Source organism: Nerophis ophidion, linkage group LG12, assembly GCF_033978795.1.
Source record: "Nerophis ophidion isolate RoL-2023_Sa linkage group LG12, RoL_Noph_v1.0, whole genome shotgun sequence".
In the NCBI taxonomy this organism is placed as follows: Eukaryota; Metazoa; Chordata; class Actinopteri; order Syngnathiformes; family Syngnathidae; genus Nerophis; species Nerophis ophidion.
This window is the reverse complement of record NC_084622.1, coordinates 12123331-12141496: the sequence shown is the minus strand read 5'-3', so window position 1 is coordinate 12141496 and position 18166 is coordinate 12123331. Positions and strand designations below refer to the sequence as shown.

General features: G+C 45.5%; 1 protein-coding gene across 1 annotated transcript in view; it reads left to right on the top strand.

The window, feature by feature from the left end:
- dnaja2b (DnaJ heat shock protein family (Hsp40) member A2b) overlaps window positions 1-18166 on the top strand; it is a 52331-nt gene that overhangs the window by 24323 nt on the left and 9842 nt on the right. The window lies entirely within an intron of this gene.

Here is an 18166-nt window from a genome sequence, read left to right as displayed (position 1 = left end):
TTCCATAGTTTGGCCAGGGGTGCGACTTATACTCAGGAGCGACTTATGTGTGAAATTATTAACACATTACCGTAAAATATCTAATATTATTCAGCTCATTCACGTAAGAGACTAGACGTATAAGATTTAATCGGATTTAGCAATTAGGAGTGACAGATTGTTTGGTAAAGGTATAGCATGTTCTATATGTTATAGTTATTTGAATGACTCTTACCATAATATGTTACGTTAACATACCAGGCACCTTCTCTGTTGCTTATTTATGCCTCATATAATGTACACTTATTCAGCCTGTTGTTCACTATTCTTAATTTAATTTAAATAGCCTTTCAAATGTCTATTCTTGGTGTTGGATTCAATTAAATAAATTTCCCCCAAAAATGCAACTTATACACCAGTGTGACTTACATGTTTTTTTCCTTCTTTATTATGCATTTTCGGCAGGTGCGACTTATACTCCGCAAAATACGGTATAGGTTCTCACGCAGGAATTTTAGCTGTGGCCGTACACTTCAGGCTCTCCTCGCTCTTTCCTGTGTCTCCTCACAGACAAGCAGGCTCACATTCTTGCATACGTCACAAACAGTCACGTCATAGTACACGCCCTCGCAGTGCAGAGACGTGGCGGCGTGGCTAACGTTAGCTGCTAACGTAGTCGTACGAGAAAATTATGCTGCTGATCTGGTAACAAATGATGGAATAATTAATTCCCAATAAAAACAGCAGGATTTCCATCGTCTGGCGGTGGTTCGGCTTCAAGTGGGAATATGTCGAACAGACAGCCGTAATTAGTCAAGTGTGGGGGGGAAAAGCGTTGCTATAAAAAGTAGCATTACTGCTAATATGTAGCATCATTTGAAAAGTCACTCGCTAGAGAATGAAGAGAATTTCATAACCTTAGTAACATACCACATAGTGAAGGACGAATATTATTTGAATTCCTATTATGCAGCTCATTTTTATTTGACACTTAAAATGTCTCTGACAATCTTGCAATTTATGTTTTGGAAATTGATTGATTGATACTTTTATTAGTAGACTGCACAGTTTAGTACATATTCCATACAATTAACCACTAAATGGTAACACCCGAAAGCGTTTTTCAACTTGTTTAAGTCGGGGTCCACGTTAATCAATTCATGGTAATGACTCGAATGTTTGTGCCATTGCTTAATAACTTTTAATAAATGCACTTTTGGTCAATTGACTTAGTTGTGATTTCCCTCTCTGCATGAAAGTTTAAAAGTAGCATATATTAATGCAGTATGAAGAAGAATGTTTTAATGTAGACTCATAAAATCATCATACTGCTGTGATTATATGCATCAAGTGTTCATTCAAGGCTCAGGCAAAATATCGTAATATATATCGTATATCGCGATATGGCCTAAAAATATTGCGATATTAAAAAAAGGCAATATCGCCCAACCCTACTTAGAACTCACACAAAATGTTAATCATGACTCTCACATCTTTTCAAAACACATTTACTACAGCGCTACATTAAAAAAATAACTATTTTTCCAACACTACATACAATTTCTTTATTTTTTTATTCCGGCACTAAATATTCTAACTGAAAAAACCCTCACCAGAACTACATCTAAATCATGTTTTTATTCCAGCACGACATATAAAACATTGTTTATTCCAGCAATACATATAAAAGACAAGTTCCTAAGTACTGTGTTCTAAGTATGTCAACTGTAGTGTCTGTTCCTAAGTACTGTGTTCTAAGTATGTCAACTGTGATGTCTGTTCCTAAGTACTGTATTTTAAGTATGTCAACTCTGGTGTCTGTTCCTAATTACTGAGTTCTAAGTATGTCAAATGTGGTGTCTGTTCCTAAGTACTGTGTTCTAAGTATGTCAACTAGTTTCTGTTCCTAAGTACTGTGTTGTAAGTATGTCAATTGTAGTGTCTGTTCCTAGGTACTGTTATAAGTATGTCAATTGTAGTGTCTGTTCCTAAGTACTGTGTTCTAAGTATGTCAAATGTGGTGTCTGTTCCTAAGTACTGTGTTCTAAGTATGTCAACTCTGGTGCCTGTTCCTAAGTACTCTGGTCTAAGTATGTCAACTCTGGTGTCTGTTCCTAAGTACTATGTTCTAAGTATGTCAACTGTAGTGTCTGTTCTTAAGTACTGTGTTCTAAGTATGTCAACTGTAGTGTCTGTTCCTAAGTACTGTGTTCTAAGTATGTCAACTGTGGTGTCTGTTCCTAAGTACTGTGTTCTAAGTATGTCAACCCTGGTGTCTGTTCCTAAGTACTCTGTTCTAAGTATGTCAACTCTGGTGTCTGTTCCTAAGTACTGTGTTCTAAGTATGTCAACTGTAGTGTATGTTCCTAAGTACTGTGTTCTAAGTATGTCAACCCTGGTGTCTGTACCTGAGTACTGTGTTCTAAGTATGTCAACTGTGGTGTCTGTTCCTAAGTACTGTGTTCTAAATATGTCAAGTGTAGTGTCTGTTCCTAAGTACTGTGTTCTAAGTATGTCAACTCAGGTGCCTGTTCCTAATTACTGTGTTCTAAGTATGTCAAATGTGGTGTCTGTTCCTAAGTACTGTGTTCGAAGTATGTCAATTGTGGTGTCTGTTCCTGAGTATTGTGTTCTAAGTATGTCAACTCTGGTGTCTGTTCCTAAGTACTGTGTTCTAAGTATGTCAACTCTGGTGTCTGTCCCTAATTACTGTGTTCTAAGTATGTCAAATGTGGTGTCTGTTCCTAAGTACTGTGTTCTAAGTATGTCAACTGTGGTGTCTGTTCCTAAGTACTGTGTTCTAAGTATGTCAAATGCGGTGTCTGTTCCTAAGTACTGTGTTCTAAGTATGTCAACTGTGGTGTCTGTTCTTAAGTACTCTGTTCTAAGTATGTCAACTCTGGTGTCTGTTCCTAAGTACTGTGTTCTAAGTATGTCAACTGTAGTGTCTGTTCCTAAGTACTGTGTTCTAAGTATGTCAAGTTCCTATATACTGTGTTCTAAGTATGTCAACTGTGGTGTCTGTTTCTAAGTACTGTGTTCTAAGTATGTCAACCCTGGTGTCTGTTCCCGAGTACTGTGTTCTAAGTATGTCAAATATGGTGTCTGTTCCTAAGTACTGTGTTCTAAGTATGTCAACTCTGGTGTCTGTTCCTGAGTACTGTGTTCTAAGTATGTCAACTGTAGTGTCTGTTCCTAAGTACTGTGTTCTAAGTATGTCAACTGTGATGTCTGTTCCTAAGTACTGTATTTTAAGTATGTCAACTGGTGTGTGTTCCTAATTACTGAGTTCTAAGTATGTCAAATGTGGTGTCTGTTCCTAAGTACTGTGTTCTAAGTATGTCAACTAGTTTCTGTTCCTAAGTACTGTGTTGTAAGTATGTCAATTGTATTGTCTATTCCTAGGTACTGTTATAAATATGTCAATTGTAGTGTCTGTTCCTAAGTACTGTGTTCTAAGTATGTCAACTGTGGTGTCTGTTCCTAAGTACTGTGTTCTAAGTATGTCAACTCTGGTGCCTGTTCCTAAGTACTCTGTTCTAAGTATGTCAACTCTGGTGTCTGTTCCTGAGTACTGTGTTCTAAGTATGTCAACTGTGGTGTCTGTTCCTAAGTACTGTGTTCTAAATATGTCAAGTGTAGTGTCTGTTCCTAAGTACTGTGTTCTAAGTATGTCAACTCTGGTGTCTGTTCCTAATTACTGTGTTCTAAGTATGTCAAATGTGGTGTCTGTTCCTAAGTACTGTGTTCTAAGTATGTCAACTCTGGTGTCTTTTCCTGAGTACTGTGTTCTAAGTATGTCAACTCTGGTGTCTGTTCCTAATTACTGTGTTCTAAGTATGTCAAATATGGTGTCTGTTCCTGAGTACTGTGTTCTAAGTATGTCAACTCTGGTGTCTGTTCCTAAGTACTGTGTTCTAAGTATGTCAACTGTAGTGTCTGTTCCTAAGTACTGTGTTCTAAGTATGTCAACTGTAGTGTCTGTTCCCAAGTACTGTGTTCTAAGTATGTCAACTGTAGTGTCTGTTCCTAAGTACTGTGTGCTAAGTATGTCAACTATAGTGTCTGTTCCTAAGTACTGTGTTATACATGCTTGGTTTTTACTTGTTTGAATGTTTCATAGTTTTTGCTGTGGTGAGTCCATCCTTCTGTTAACTTGAGTATTGAACAAATGCACGGCAATATTTATTACCGTATTTTTCGGACTATAAGTCACAGTTTTTTCATAGTTTGGCCGGGGATGCGACTTATACTCCGGAGTGACTTATGTGTGAAATTATTAACACTTCACCGTAAAATATCAAATATTATTTATCTCATTCGCGGAAGAGACAAAGAAAATATCAGCAATCGTCACACACACGTCAACCAATAAGAATTCGGCGGGGGAGGGTCAAGGCAGAAGTGCATTGTGGGTCATGGGATGCTAACTGCTATATGCTACTGCCATAGCTATTAAAATGGATCGTTTCATCGTTGGCGGTAACTTATAAAAACTAAGAAGGGCTGAACAAAAATGGCACCGAAAAGTAAATCATGTACTGCAGATTATAAGATGGACGTAGTGAAATATGCAGCAGAAAACGACAAGAGGAAGCAGCGCATACCTTTGGAGTTGGCAGAGTTGTTTATAAGCGACATCGAGGAAGAAGATTTCATGGGATTTATCGATTAGGAGTGACAGATTGTTTGGTAAACGTATAGCATGTTCTATATGTTATAGTTATTTGAATGACTCTTACCATAATATGTTAGGTTAACATACCAGGCACCTTCTCTGTTGCTTATTTATGCCTCATATAATGTACACTTATTCAGCCTGTGGTTCACTATTCTTTATTTATTTTAAATTGCCTTTCAAATGTCTATTCTTGGTGTTGGATTTTATCAAATAATTTCCCCCCAAAAATGCGACGTATACTCCGGAGCGACTAATAATGCGTAAAATACGGTACTTTAGTTTGGAAAATTGGTAACTCATGCAGAAAATGTGCAATTTTGAAGCAAAGTTGAGTCAGACTAAGTATTATTCCACTGTTACTGGGAGTACATGTAGCATGTGTACGTCTGCACTAGAAACTTCTTATGGTTGACATACCTTCACTTGCCTTGCTGGCTTGTGGGAAACATGCAATTGTTTTCCTCACTTTTTGCGAGTGGCAAACACTTCTACTGTTGACCAATCATAGAGGAGCTGGCCTTTCACCATACTGTCCACACATGTCCCGTCCTCACTTGTTGCTGACGCCATACTGTCCTCACTTGTTGCCGACACCATACTGTCCACACATGTCCTGTCCTCACTTGTTGCTGACACCACACTGTCCACACATGTCCTGTCCTCACTTGTTGCTGACACCATACTGTCCACACATGTCCTGTCCTCACTTGTTGCTGACACCATACTGTCCACACACGTCCTGTCCTCACTTGTTGCTGACACCATACTGTCCACACATGTCCTGTCCACACTTGTTGCTGACACCATACTGTCCACACATGTCCTGTCCACACTTGTTGCTGACACCATACTGTCCACACATGTACTGTCCTCACTTGTTGCTGACACCATACTGTCCACACATGTACTGTCCTCACTTGTTGCTGACACCATACTGTCCACACATGTCCTGTCCTCACTTGTTGCTGACACCATACTGTCCACACATGTCCTGTCCTCACTTGTTGCTGACACCATACTGTCCACACATGTCCTGTCCACACTTGTTGCTGACACCATACTGTCCACACATGTACTGTCCTCACTTGTTGCTGACACCATACTGTCCACACATGTACTGTCCTCACTTGTTGCTGACACCATACTGTCCACACATGTACTGTCCTCACTTGTTGCTGACACCATACTATCCATCATGTCCTGTCCTCACTTGTTGCTGACACCATACTGTCCACACATGTACTGTCCTCACTTGTTGCTGACACCATACTGTCCACACATGTACTGTCCTCACTTGTTGCTGACACCATACTGTCCACACATGTCCTGTCTTCACTTGTTGCTGACACCGTACTGTCCACACATGTACTGTCCTCACTTGTTGCTGACACCATACTGTCCACACATGTACTGTCCTCACTTGTTGCTGACACCATACTGTCCACACATGTCCTGTCTTCACTTGTTGCTGACGCCATACTGTCCTCACTTGTTGCTGACACCATACTGTCCACACATGTCCTGTCTTCACTTGTTGCTGACGCCATACTGTCCTCACTTGTTGCTAACACCATACTGTCCACACATGTCCTGTCCTCACTTGTTGCTGACACCATACTGTCCACACATGTCCTGTCTTCACTTGTTGCTGACGCCATACTGTCCTCACTTGTTGCTGACACCATACTGTCCACACATGTCCTGTCTTCACTTGTTGCTGACGCCATACTGTCCTCACTTGTTGCTGACACCATACTGTCCACACATGTCCTGTCCTCACTTGTTGCTGACACCATACTGTCCACACATGTCCTGTCTTCACTTGTTGCTGACGCCATACTGTCCTCACTTGTTGCTGACACCATACTGTCCACACATGTCCTGTCCTCACTTGTTGCTGACACCATACTGTCCACACATGTACTGTCCTCACTTGTTGCTGACACCATACTGTCCACACATGTCCCATCCTCACTTGTTGCTGACGCCATACTGTCCTCACTTGTTGCTGACACCATACTGTCCACACATGTCCTGTCCTCACTTGTTGCTGACACCATACTGTCCACACATGTCCTGTCCTCACTTGTTGCTGACACCATACTGTCCACACATGTCCTGTCCACACTTGTTGCTGACACCACACTGTCCACACATGTACTGTCCTCACTTGTTGCTGACACCATACTGTCCACACATGTACTGTCCTCACTTGTTGCTGACACCATACTGTCCACACATGTACTGTCCTCACCTTTTGCTGACACCATACTGTCCACACATGTCCTGTCCTCACTTGTTGCTGACACCATACTGCCCACACATTTCCTGTCCTCACTTGTTGCTGACACCATACTGTCCACACATGTCCTGTCCTCACTTGTTGCTGACACCATACTGTCCACACATGTACTGTCCTCACTTGTTGCTGACACCATACTGTCCACACATGTGCTGACACCATACTGTCCACACATGTCCTGTCTTCACTTGTTGCTGACACCATACTGTCCACACATGTCCTGTCTTCACTTGTTGCTGATACCATACTGTCCACACATGAACTGTCCTCACTTGTTGCTGACACCATACTGTCCACACATGTGCTGACACCATACTGTCCACACATGTCCTGTCTTCACTTGTTGCTGACACCATACTGTCCACACATGTACTGTCCTCACTTGTTGCTGACACCATACTGTCCACACGTCCTGTCTTCACTTGTTGCTGACACCATACTGTCCACACATGTCCTGTCTTCACTTGTTGCTGACACCATACTGTCCACACATGTACTGTCCTCACATGTACTGTCCTCACTTGTTGCTGACACCATACTGTCCACACATGTCCTGTCCTCACTTTTTGCTGACACCATACTGTCCACACATGTACTGTCCTCACTTGTTGCTGACACCATACTGTCCACACATGTACTGTCCTCACTTGTTGCTGACACCATACTGTCCACACATGTCCTGTCTTCACTTGTTGCTGACACCATACTGTCCACACATGTCCTTTCCTCACTTGTTGCTGACACCATACTGTCCACACATGTCCTTTCCTCACTTGTTGCTGACACCATACTGTCCACACATGTGCTGTCTTCACTTGTTGCTGACACCATACTGTCCTCACTTGTTGCTAACACCATACTGTCCACACATGTCCTGTCCTCACTTGTTGCTGACACCATACTGTCCACACATGTCCTGTCTTCACTTGTTGCTGACGCCATACTGTCCTCACTTGTTGCTGACACCATACTGTCCACACATGTACTGTCCTCACTTGTTGCTGACACCATACTGTCCACACATGTCCTGTCTTCACTTGTTGCTGACGCCATACTGTCCTCACTTGTTGCTGACACCATACTGTCCACACATGTCCTGTCTTCACTTGTTGCTGACGCCATACTGTCCTCACTTGTTGCTAACACCATACTGTCCACACATGTCCTGTCCTCACTTGTTGCTGACACCATACTGTCCACACATGTCCTGTCTTCACTTGTTGCTGACGCCATACTGTCCTCACTTGTTGCTGACACCATACTGTCCACACATGTCCTGTCTTCACTTGTTGCTGACGCCATACTGTCCTCACTTGTTGCTGACACCATACTGTCCACACATGTCCTGTCCTCACTTGTTGCTGACACCATACTGTCCACACATGTCCTGTCTTCACTTGTTGCTGACGCCATACTGTCCTCACTTGTTGCTGACACCATACTGTCCACACATGTCCTGTCCTCACTTGTTGCTGACACCATACTGTCCACACATGTACTGTCCTCACTTGTTGCTGACACCATACTGTCCACACATGTCCTGTCTTCACTTGTTGCTGACGCCATACTGTCCTCACTTGTTGCTGACACCATACTGTCCACACATGTCCTGTCCTCACTTGTTGCTGACACCATACTGTCCACACATGTCCCATCCTCACTTGTTGCTGACGCCATACTGTCCTCACTTGTTGCTGACACCATACTGTCCACACATGTCCTGTCCTCACTTGTTGCTGACACCATACTGTCCACACATGTCCTGTCCTCACTTGTTGCTGACACCATACTGTCCACACTTGTTGCTGACACCACACTGTCCACACATGTACTGTCCTCACTTGTTGCTGACACCATACTGTCCACACATGTACTGTCCTCACTTGTTGCTGACACCATACTGTCCACACATGTACTGTCCTCACCTTTTGCTGACACCATACTGTCCACACATGTCCTGTCCTCACTTGTTGCTGACACCATACTGCCCACACATTTCCTGTCCTCACTTGTTGCTGACACCATACTGTCCACACATGTCCTGTCCTCACTTGTTGCTGACACCATACTGTCCACACATGTACTGTCCTCACTTGTTGCTGACACCATACTGTCCACACATGTGCTGACACCATACTGTCCACACATGTCCTGTCTTCACTTGTTGCTGACACCATACTGTCCACTCATGTCCTGTCTTCACTTGTTGCTGATACCATACTGTCCACACATGAACTGTCCTCACTTGTTGCTGACACCATACTGTCCACACATGTGCTGACACCATACTGTCCACACATGTCCTGTCTTCACTTGTTGCTGACACCATACTGTCCACACATGTACTGTCCTCACTTGTTGCTGACACCATACTGTCCACACGTCCTGTCTTCACTTGTTGCTGACACCATACTGTCCACACATGTCCTGTCTTCACTTGTTGCTGACACCATACTGTCCACACATGTACTGTCCTCACATGTACTGTCCTCACTTGTTGCTGACACCATACTGTCCACACATGTCCTGTCCTCACTTTTTGCTGACACCATACTGTCCACACATGTACTGTCCTCACTTGTTGCTGACACCATACTGTCCACACATGTACTGTCCTCACTTGTTGCTGACACCATACTGTCCACACATGTCCTGTCTTCACTTGTTGCTGACACCATACTGTCCACACATGTCCTTTCCTCACTTGTTGCTGACACCATACTGTCCACACATGTCCTTTCCTCACTTGTTGCTGACACCATACTGTCCACACATGTGCTGTCTTCACTTGTTGCTGACACCATACTGTCCACACATGTCCTGTCTTCATTTGTTGCTGACACCATACTGTCCACACATGTCCTGTCCTCACTTGTTGCTGACACCATACTGTCCACACATGTCCTGTCTTCACTTGTTGCTGACACCATACTGTCCACACATGTCCTGTCTTCACTTGTTGCTGACACCATACTGTCCACACATGTCCTGTCCTCACTTGTTGCTGACACCATACTGTCCACACATGTACTGTCCTCACTTGTTGCTGAAACCATACTGTCCACACATGTACTGTCCTCACATGTACTGTCCTCACTTGTTGCTGACACCATACTGTCCACACATGTCCTGTCCACACTTGTTGCTGACACCATACTGTCCACACATGTCCTGTCCACACTTGCTGACACCATACTGTCCACACATGTCCTGTCCTCACTTGTTGCTGACACCATACTGTCCACACATGTCCTGTCCACACTTGTTGCTGACACCATACTGTCCACACATGTCCTGTCCACACTTGTTGCTGACACCATACTGTCCACACATGTCCTGTCCTCACTTGTTGCTGACACCATACTGTCCACACATGTCCTGTCCTCACTTGTTGCTGACACCATACTGTCCACACATGTCCTGTCCACACTTGTTGCTGACACCATACTGTCCACACATGTCCTGTCTTCACTTGTTGCTGACACCATACTGTCCACACATGTACTGTCCTCACTTGTTGCTGACACCATACTGTCCACACGTCCTGTCTTCACTTGTTGCTGACACCATACTGTCCACACATGTCCTGTCTTCACTTGTTGCTGACACCATACTGTCCACACATGTACTGTCCTCACATGTACTGTCCTCACTTGTTGCTGACACCATACTGTCCACACATGTCCTGTCCTCACTTTTTGCTGACACCATACTGTCCACACATGTACTGTCCTCACTTGTTGCTGACACCATACTGTCCACACATGTACTGTCCTCACTTGTTGCTGACACCATACTGTCCACACATGTCCTGTCTTCACTTGTTGCTGACACCATACTGTCCACACATGTCCTTTCCTCACTTGTTGCTGACACCATACTGTCCACACATGTCCTTTCCTCACTTGTTGCTGACACCATACTGTCCACACATGTGCTGTCTTCACTTGTTGCTGACACCATACTGTCCACACATGTCCTGTCTTCATTTGTTGCTGACACCATACTGTCCACACATGTCCTGTCCTCACTTGTTGCTGACACCATACTGTCCACACATGTCCTGTCTTCACTTGTTGCTGACACCATACTGTCCACACATGTCCTGTCTTCACTTGTTGCTGACACCATACTGTCCACACATGTCCTGTCCTCACTTGTTGCTGACACCATACTGTCCACACATGTACTGTCCTCACTTGTTGCTGAAACCATACTGTCCACACATGTACTGTCCTCACATGTACTGTCCTCACTTGTTGCTGACACCATACTGTCCACACATGTCCTGTCCACACTTGTTGCTGACACCATACTGTCCACACATGTCCTGTCCACACTTGTTGCTGACACCATACTGTCCACACATGTCCTGTCCACACTTGCTGACACCATACTGTCCACACATGTCCTGTCCTCACTTGTTGCTGACACCATACTGTCCACACATGTCCTGTCCACACTTGTTGCTGACACCATACTGTCCACACATGTCCTGTCCACACTTGTTGCTGACACCATACTGTCCACACATGTCCTGTCCTCACTTGTTGCTGACACCATTCTGTCCACACATGTCCTGTCCTCACTTGTTGCTGACACCATACTGTCCACACATGTCCTGTCCACACTTGTTGCTGACACCATACTGTCCACACATGTCCTGTCTTCACTTGTTGCTGACACCATACTGTCCACACATGTCCTGTCTTCACTTGTTGCTGACACCATACTGTCCACACATGTCCTGTCTTCACTTGTTGCTGACACCATACTGTCCACACATGTACTGTCCTCACTTGTTGCTGACACCATACTGTCCACACATGTACTGTCCTCACTTGTTGCTGACACCATACTGTCCACACATGTCCTGTCCTCACTTGTTGCTGACACCATACTGTCCACACATGTCCTGTCTTCACTTGTTGCTGACACCATACTGTCCACACATGTCCTGTCCTCACTTGTTGCTGACACCATACTGTCCACACATGTACTGTCCTCACATGTACTGTCCTCACTTGTTGCTGACACCATACTGTCCACACATGTCTTGTCCTCACTTGTTGCTGACACCATACTGTCCACACATGTACTGTCCTCACTTGTTGCTGACACCATACTGTCCACACATGTACTGTCCTCACTTGTTGCTGACACCATACTGTCCACACATGTCCTGTCTTCACTTGTTGCTGACACCATACTGTCCTCACATGTACTGTCCTCACTTGTTGCTGACACCATACTGTCCACACATGTCCTGTCCTCACTTGTTGCTGACACCATACTTTCCACACATGTCCTGTCTTCACTTGTTGCTGACACCATACTGTCCACACATGTCCTGTCCTCACTTGTTGCTGACACCATACTGTCCACACATGTACTGTCCTCACTTGTTGCTGACACCATACTGTCCTCACATGTACTGTCCTCACTTGTTGCTGACACCATACTGTCCACATATGTCCTGTCCACACTTGTTGCTGACACCATACTGTCCACACATGTCCTGTCCTCACTTGTTGCTGACACCATACTGTCCACACATGTCCTGTCCACACTTGTTGCTGACACCATACTGTCCACACATGTCCTGTCCTCACTTGTTGCTGACACCATACTGTCCACACATGTCCTGTCCTCACTTGTTGCTGACACCATACTGTCCACACATGTCCTGTCCACACTTGTTGCTGACACCATACTGTCCACACATGTCCTGTCCTCACTTGTTGCTGACACCATACTGTCCACACATGTCCTGTCCTCACTTGTTGCTGACACCATACTGTCCACACATGTACTGTCCTCACATGTACTGTCCTCACTTGTTGCTGACACCATACTGTCCACACATGTCCTGTCCACACTTGTTGCTGACACCATACTGTCCACACATGTCCTGTCTTCACTTGTTGCTGACACCATACTGTCCACACATGTCCTGTCTTCACTTGTTGCTGACACCATACTGTCCACACATGTCCTGTCTTCACTTGTTGCTGACACCATACTGTCCACACTTGTTGCTGACACCATACCGTCCACACATGTACTGTCCACACATGTCCTCTCCTCACTTGTTGCTGACACCATACTGTCCACACATGTACTGTCCTCACTTGTTGCGGACACCATACTGTCCACACATGTCCTGTCCACACTTGTTGCTGACACCATACTGTCCACACATGTCCTGTCCTCACTTGTTGCTGACACCATACTGTCCACACATGTCCTGTCTTCACTTGTTGCTGACACCATACTGTCCACACTTGTTGCTGACACCATACTGTCCACACATGTACTGTCCACCTATGTCCTCTCCTCACTTGTTGCTGACACCAGACTGTCCATACATGTCCTGTCTTCACTTGTTGCTGACACCATACTGTCCACACATGTCCTGTCCTCACTTGTTGCTGACACCATACTTTCCACACATGTCCTGTCTTCACTTGTTGCTGACACCATACTGTCCACACATGTCCTGTCTTCACTTGTTGCTGACACCATACTGTCCACACATGTACTGTCCTCACTTGTTGCTGACACCATACTGTCCTCACATGTACTGTCCTCACTTGTTGCTGACACCATACTGTCCACATATGTCCTGTCCACACTTGTTGCTGACACCATACTGTCCCCACATGTCCTGTCCTCACTTGTTGCTGACACCATACTGTCCACACATGTCCTGTCCACACTTGTTGCTGACACCATACTGTCCACACATGTCCTGTCCTCACTTGTTGCTGACACCATACTGTCCACACATGTCCTGTCCACACTTGTTGCTGACACCATACTGTCCACACATGTCCTGTCCACACTTGTTGCTGACACCATACTGTCCACACATGTCCTGTCCTCACTTGTTGCTGACACCATACTGTCCACACATGTCCTGTCCTCACTTGTTGCTGACACCATACTGTCCACACATGTACTGTCCTCACATGTACTGTCCTCACTTGTTGCTGACACCATACTGTCCACACATGTCCTGTCCACACTTGTTGCTGACACCATACTGTCCACACATGTCCTGTCTTCACTTGTTGCTGACACCATACTGTCCACACATGTCCTGTCTTCACTTGTTGCTGACACCATACTGTCCACACATGTCCTGTCTTCACTTGTTGCTGACACCATACTGTCCACACTTGTTGCTGACACCATACTGTCCACACATGTACTGTCCACACATGTCCTCTCCTCACTTGTTGCTGACACCATACTGTCCACACATGTACTGTCCTCACTTGTTGCGGACACCATACTGTCCACACATGTCCTGTCCACACTTGTTGCTGACACCATACTGTCCACACATGTCCTGTCCTCACTTGTTGCTGACACCATACTGTCCACACAAGTCCTGTCTTCACTTGTTGCTGACACCATACTGTCCACACTTGTTGCTGACACCATACTGTCCACACATGTACTGTCCACATATGTCCTCTCCTCACTTGTTGCTGACACCAGACTGTCCATACATGTCCTGTCTTCACTTGTTGCTGACACCATACTGTCCACACATGTACTGTCCACACATGTACTGTCCTCACTTGTTGCTGACACCATACTGTCCACACATGTCCTGTCCACACTTGTTGCTGACACCATACTGTCCACACATGTCCTGTGTTCACTTGTTGCTGACACCATACTGTCCACACATGTCCTGTCTTCACTTGTTGCTGACACCATACTGTCCACACATGTCCTGTCCTCACTTGTTGCTGACACCATACTGTCCACACATGTACTGTCCTCACTTGTTGCTGACACCATACTGTCCACACATGTCCTGTGTTCACTTGTTGCTGACACCATACTGTCCACACATGTCCTGTCTTCACTTGTTGCTGACACCATACTGTCCACACATGTCCTCTCCTCACTTGTTGCTGACACCAGACTGTCCATACATGTCCTGTCTTCACTTGTTGCTGACACCATACTGTCCACACATGTACTGTCCACACATGTACTGTCCTCACTTGTTGCTGACACCATACTGTCCACACATGTCCTGTCCACACTTGTTGCTGACACCATACTGTCCACACATGTCCTGTCCTCACTTGTTGCTGACACCATACTGTCCACACATGTCCTGTGTTCACTTGTTGCTGACACCATACTGTCCACACATGTCCTATCTTCACTTGTTGCTGACACCATACTGTCCACACATGTCCTGTCTTCACTTGTTGCTGACACCATACTGTCCACACATGTACTGTCCTCACTTGTTGCTGACACCATACTGTCCACACATGTCCTGTGTTCACTTGTTGCTGACACCATACTGTCCACACATGTCCTGTCTTCACTTGTTGCTGACACCATACTGTCCACACATGTCCTGTCCTCACTTGTTACTGACACCATACTGTCCACACATGTCCTGTCCTCACTTGTTGCTGACACCATACTGTCCACACATGTACTGTCCACACTTGTTGCTGACACCATACTGTCCACACATGTCCTGTCCTCACTTGTTGCTGACACCATACTGTCCACACATGTACTGTCCTCACATGTACTGTCCTCACTTGTTGCTGACACCATACTGTCCACACATGTCTTGTCCTCACTTGTTGCTGACACCATACTGTCCACACATGTACTGTCCTCACTTGTTGCTGACACCATACTGTCCACACATGTCCTGTCTCACTTGTTGCTGACACCATACTGTCCACACATGTCCTGTCTTCACTTGTTGCTGACACCATACTGTCCACACATGTACTGTCCTCACTTGTTGCTGACACCATACTGTCCTCACATGTACTGTCCTCACTTGTTGCTGACACCATACTGTCCTCACATGTACTGTCCTCACTTGTTGCTGACACCATACTGTCCACATATGTCCTGTCCACACTTGTTGCTGACACCATACTGTCCACACATGTCCTGTCCACACTTGTTGCTGACACCATACTGTCCACACATGTCCTGTCCTCACTTGTTGCTGACACCATACTGTCCACACATGTCCTGTCCACACTTGTTGCTGACACCATACTGTCCACACATGTCCTGTCCACACTTGTTGCTGACACCATACTGTCCACACATGTCCTGTCCTCACTTGTTGCTGACACCATACTGTCCACACATGTCCTGTCCTCACTTGTTGCTGACACCATACTGTCCACACATGTACTGTCCTCACATGTACTGTCCTCACTTGTTGCTGACACCATACTGTCTACACATGTCCTGTCCACACTTGTTGCTGACACCATACTGTCCACACATGTCCTGTCTTCACTTGTTGCTGACACCATACTGTCCACACATGTCCTGTCTTCACTTGTTGCTGACACCATACTGTCCACACATGTCCTGTCTTCACTTGTTGCTGACACCATACTGTCCACACTTGTTGCTGACACCATACTGTCCACACATGTACTGTCCACACATGTCCTCTCCTCACTTGTTGCTGACACCAGACTGTCCACACATGTCCTGTCTTCACTTGTTGCTGACACCATACTGTCCACACATGTACTGTCCACACATGTCCTCTCCTCACTTGTTGCTGACACCATACTGTCCACACATGTACTGTCCTCACTTGTTGCTGACACCATACTGTCCACACATGTCCTGTCCACACTTGTTGCTGACACCATACTGTCCACACATGTCCTGTCCACACTTGTTGCTGACACCATACTGTCCACACATGTCCTGTCTTCACTTGTTGCTGACACCATACTGTCCACACTTGTTGCTGACACCATACTGTCCACACATGTACTGTCCACACATGTCCTCTCCTCACTTGTTGCTGACACCAGACTGTCCACACATGTCCTGTCTTCACTTGTTGCTGACACCATACTGTCCACACATGTACTGTCCACACATGTACTGTCCTCACTTGTTGCTGACACCATACTGTCCACACATGTCCTGTCCACACTTGTTGCTGACACCATACTGTCCACACATGTCCTGTCTTCACTTGTTGCTGACACCACTGTCCACACATGTCCTGTCTTCACTTGTTGCTGACACCATACTGTCCACACATGTCCTGTCTTCACTTGTTGCTGACACCATACTGTCCACACTTGTTGCTGACACCATACTGTCCACACATGTACTGTCCACACATGTCCTCTCCTCACTTGTTGCTGACACCATACTGTCCACACATGTACTGTCCTCACTTGTTGCGGACACCATACTGTCCACACATGTCCTGTCCACACTTGTTGCTGACACCATACTGTCCACACATGTCCTGTCCTCACTTGTTGCTGACACCATACTGTCCACACATGTCCTGTCTTCACTTGTTGCTGACACCATACTGTCCACACTTGTTGCTGACACCATACTGTCCACACATGTACTGTCCACATATGTCCTCTCCTCACTTGTTGCTGACACCATACTGTCCACACTTGTTGCTGACACCATACTGTCCACACATGTACTGTCCACATATGTCCTCTCCTCACTTGTTGCTGACACCAGACTGTCCATACATGTCCTGTCTTCACTTGTTGCTGACACCATACTGTCCACACATGTCCTGTCCTCACTTGTTGCTGACACCATACTTTCCACACATGTCCTGTCTTCACTTGTTGCTGACACCATACTGTCCACACATGTCCTGTCTTCACTTGTTGCTGACACCATACTGTCCACACATGTACTGTCCTCACTTGTTGCTGACACCATACTGTCCTCACATGTACTGTCCTCACTTGTTGCTGACACCATACTGTCCACATATGTCCTGTCCACACTTGTTGCTGACACCATACTGTCCCCACATGTCCTGTCCTCACTTGTTGCTGACACCATACTGTCCACACATGTCCTGTCCACACTTGTTGCTGACACCATACTGTCCACACATGTCCTGTCCTCACTTGTTGCTGACACCATACTGTCCACACATGTCCTGTCCACACTTGTTGCTGACACCATACTGTCCACACATGTCCTGTCCACACTTGTTGCTGACACCATACTGTCCACACATGTCCTGTCCTCACTTGTTGCTGACACCATACTGTCCACACATGTCCTGTCCTCACTTGTTGCTGACACCATACTGTCCACACATGTACTGTCCTCACATGTACTGTCCTCACTTGTTGCTGACACCATACTGTCCACACATGTCCTGTCCACAC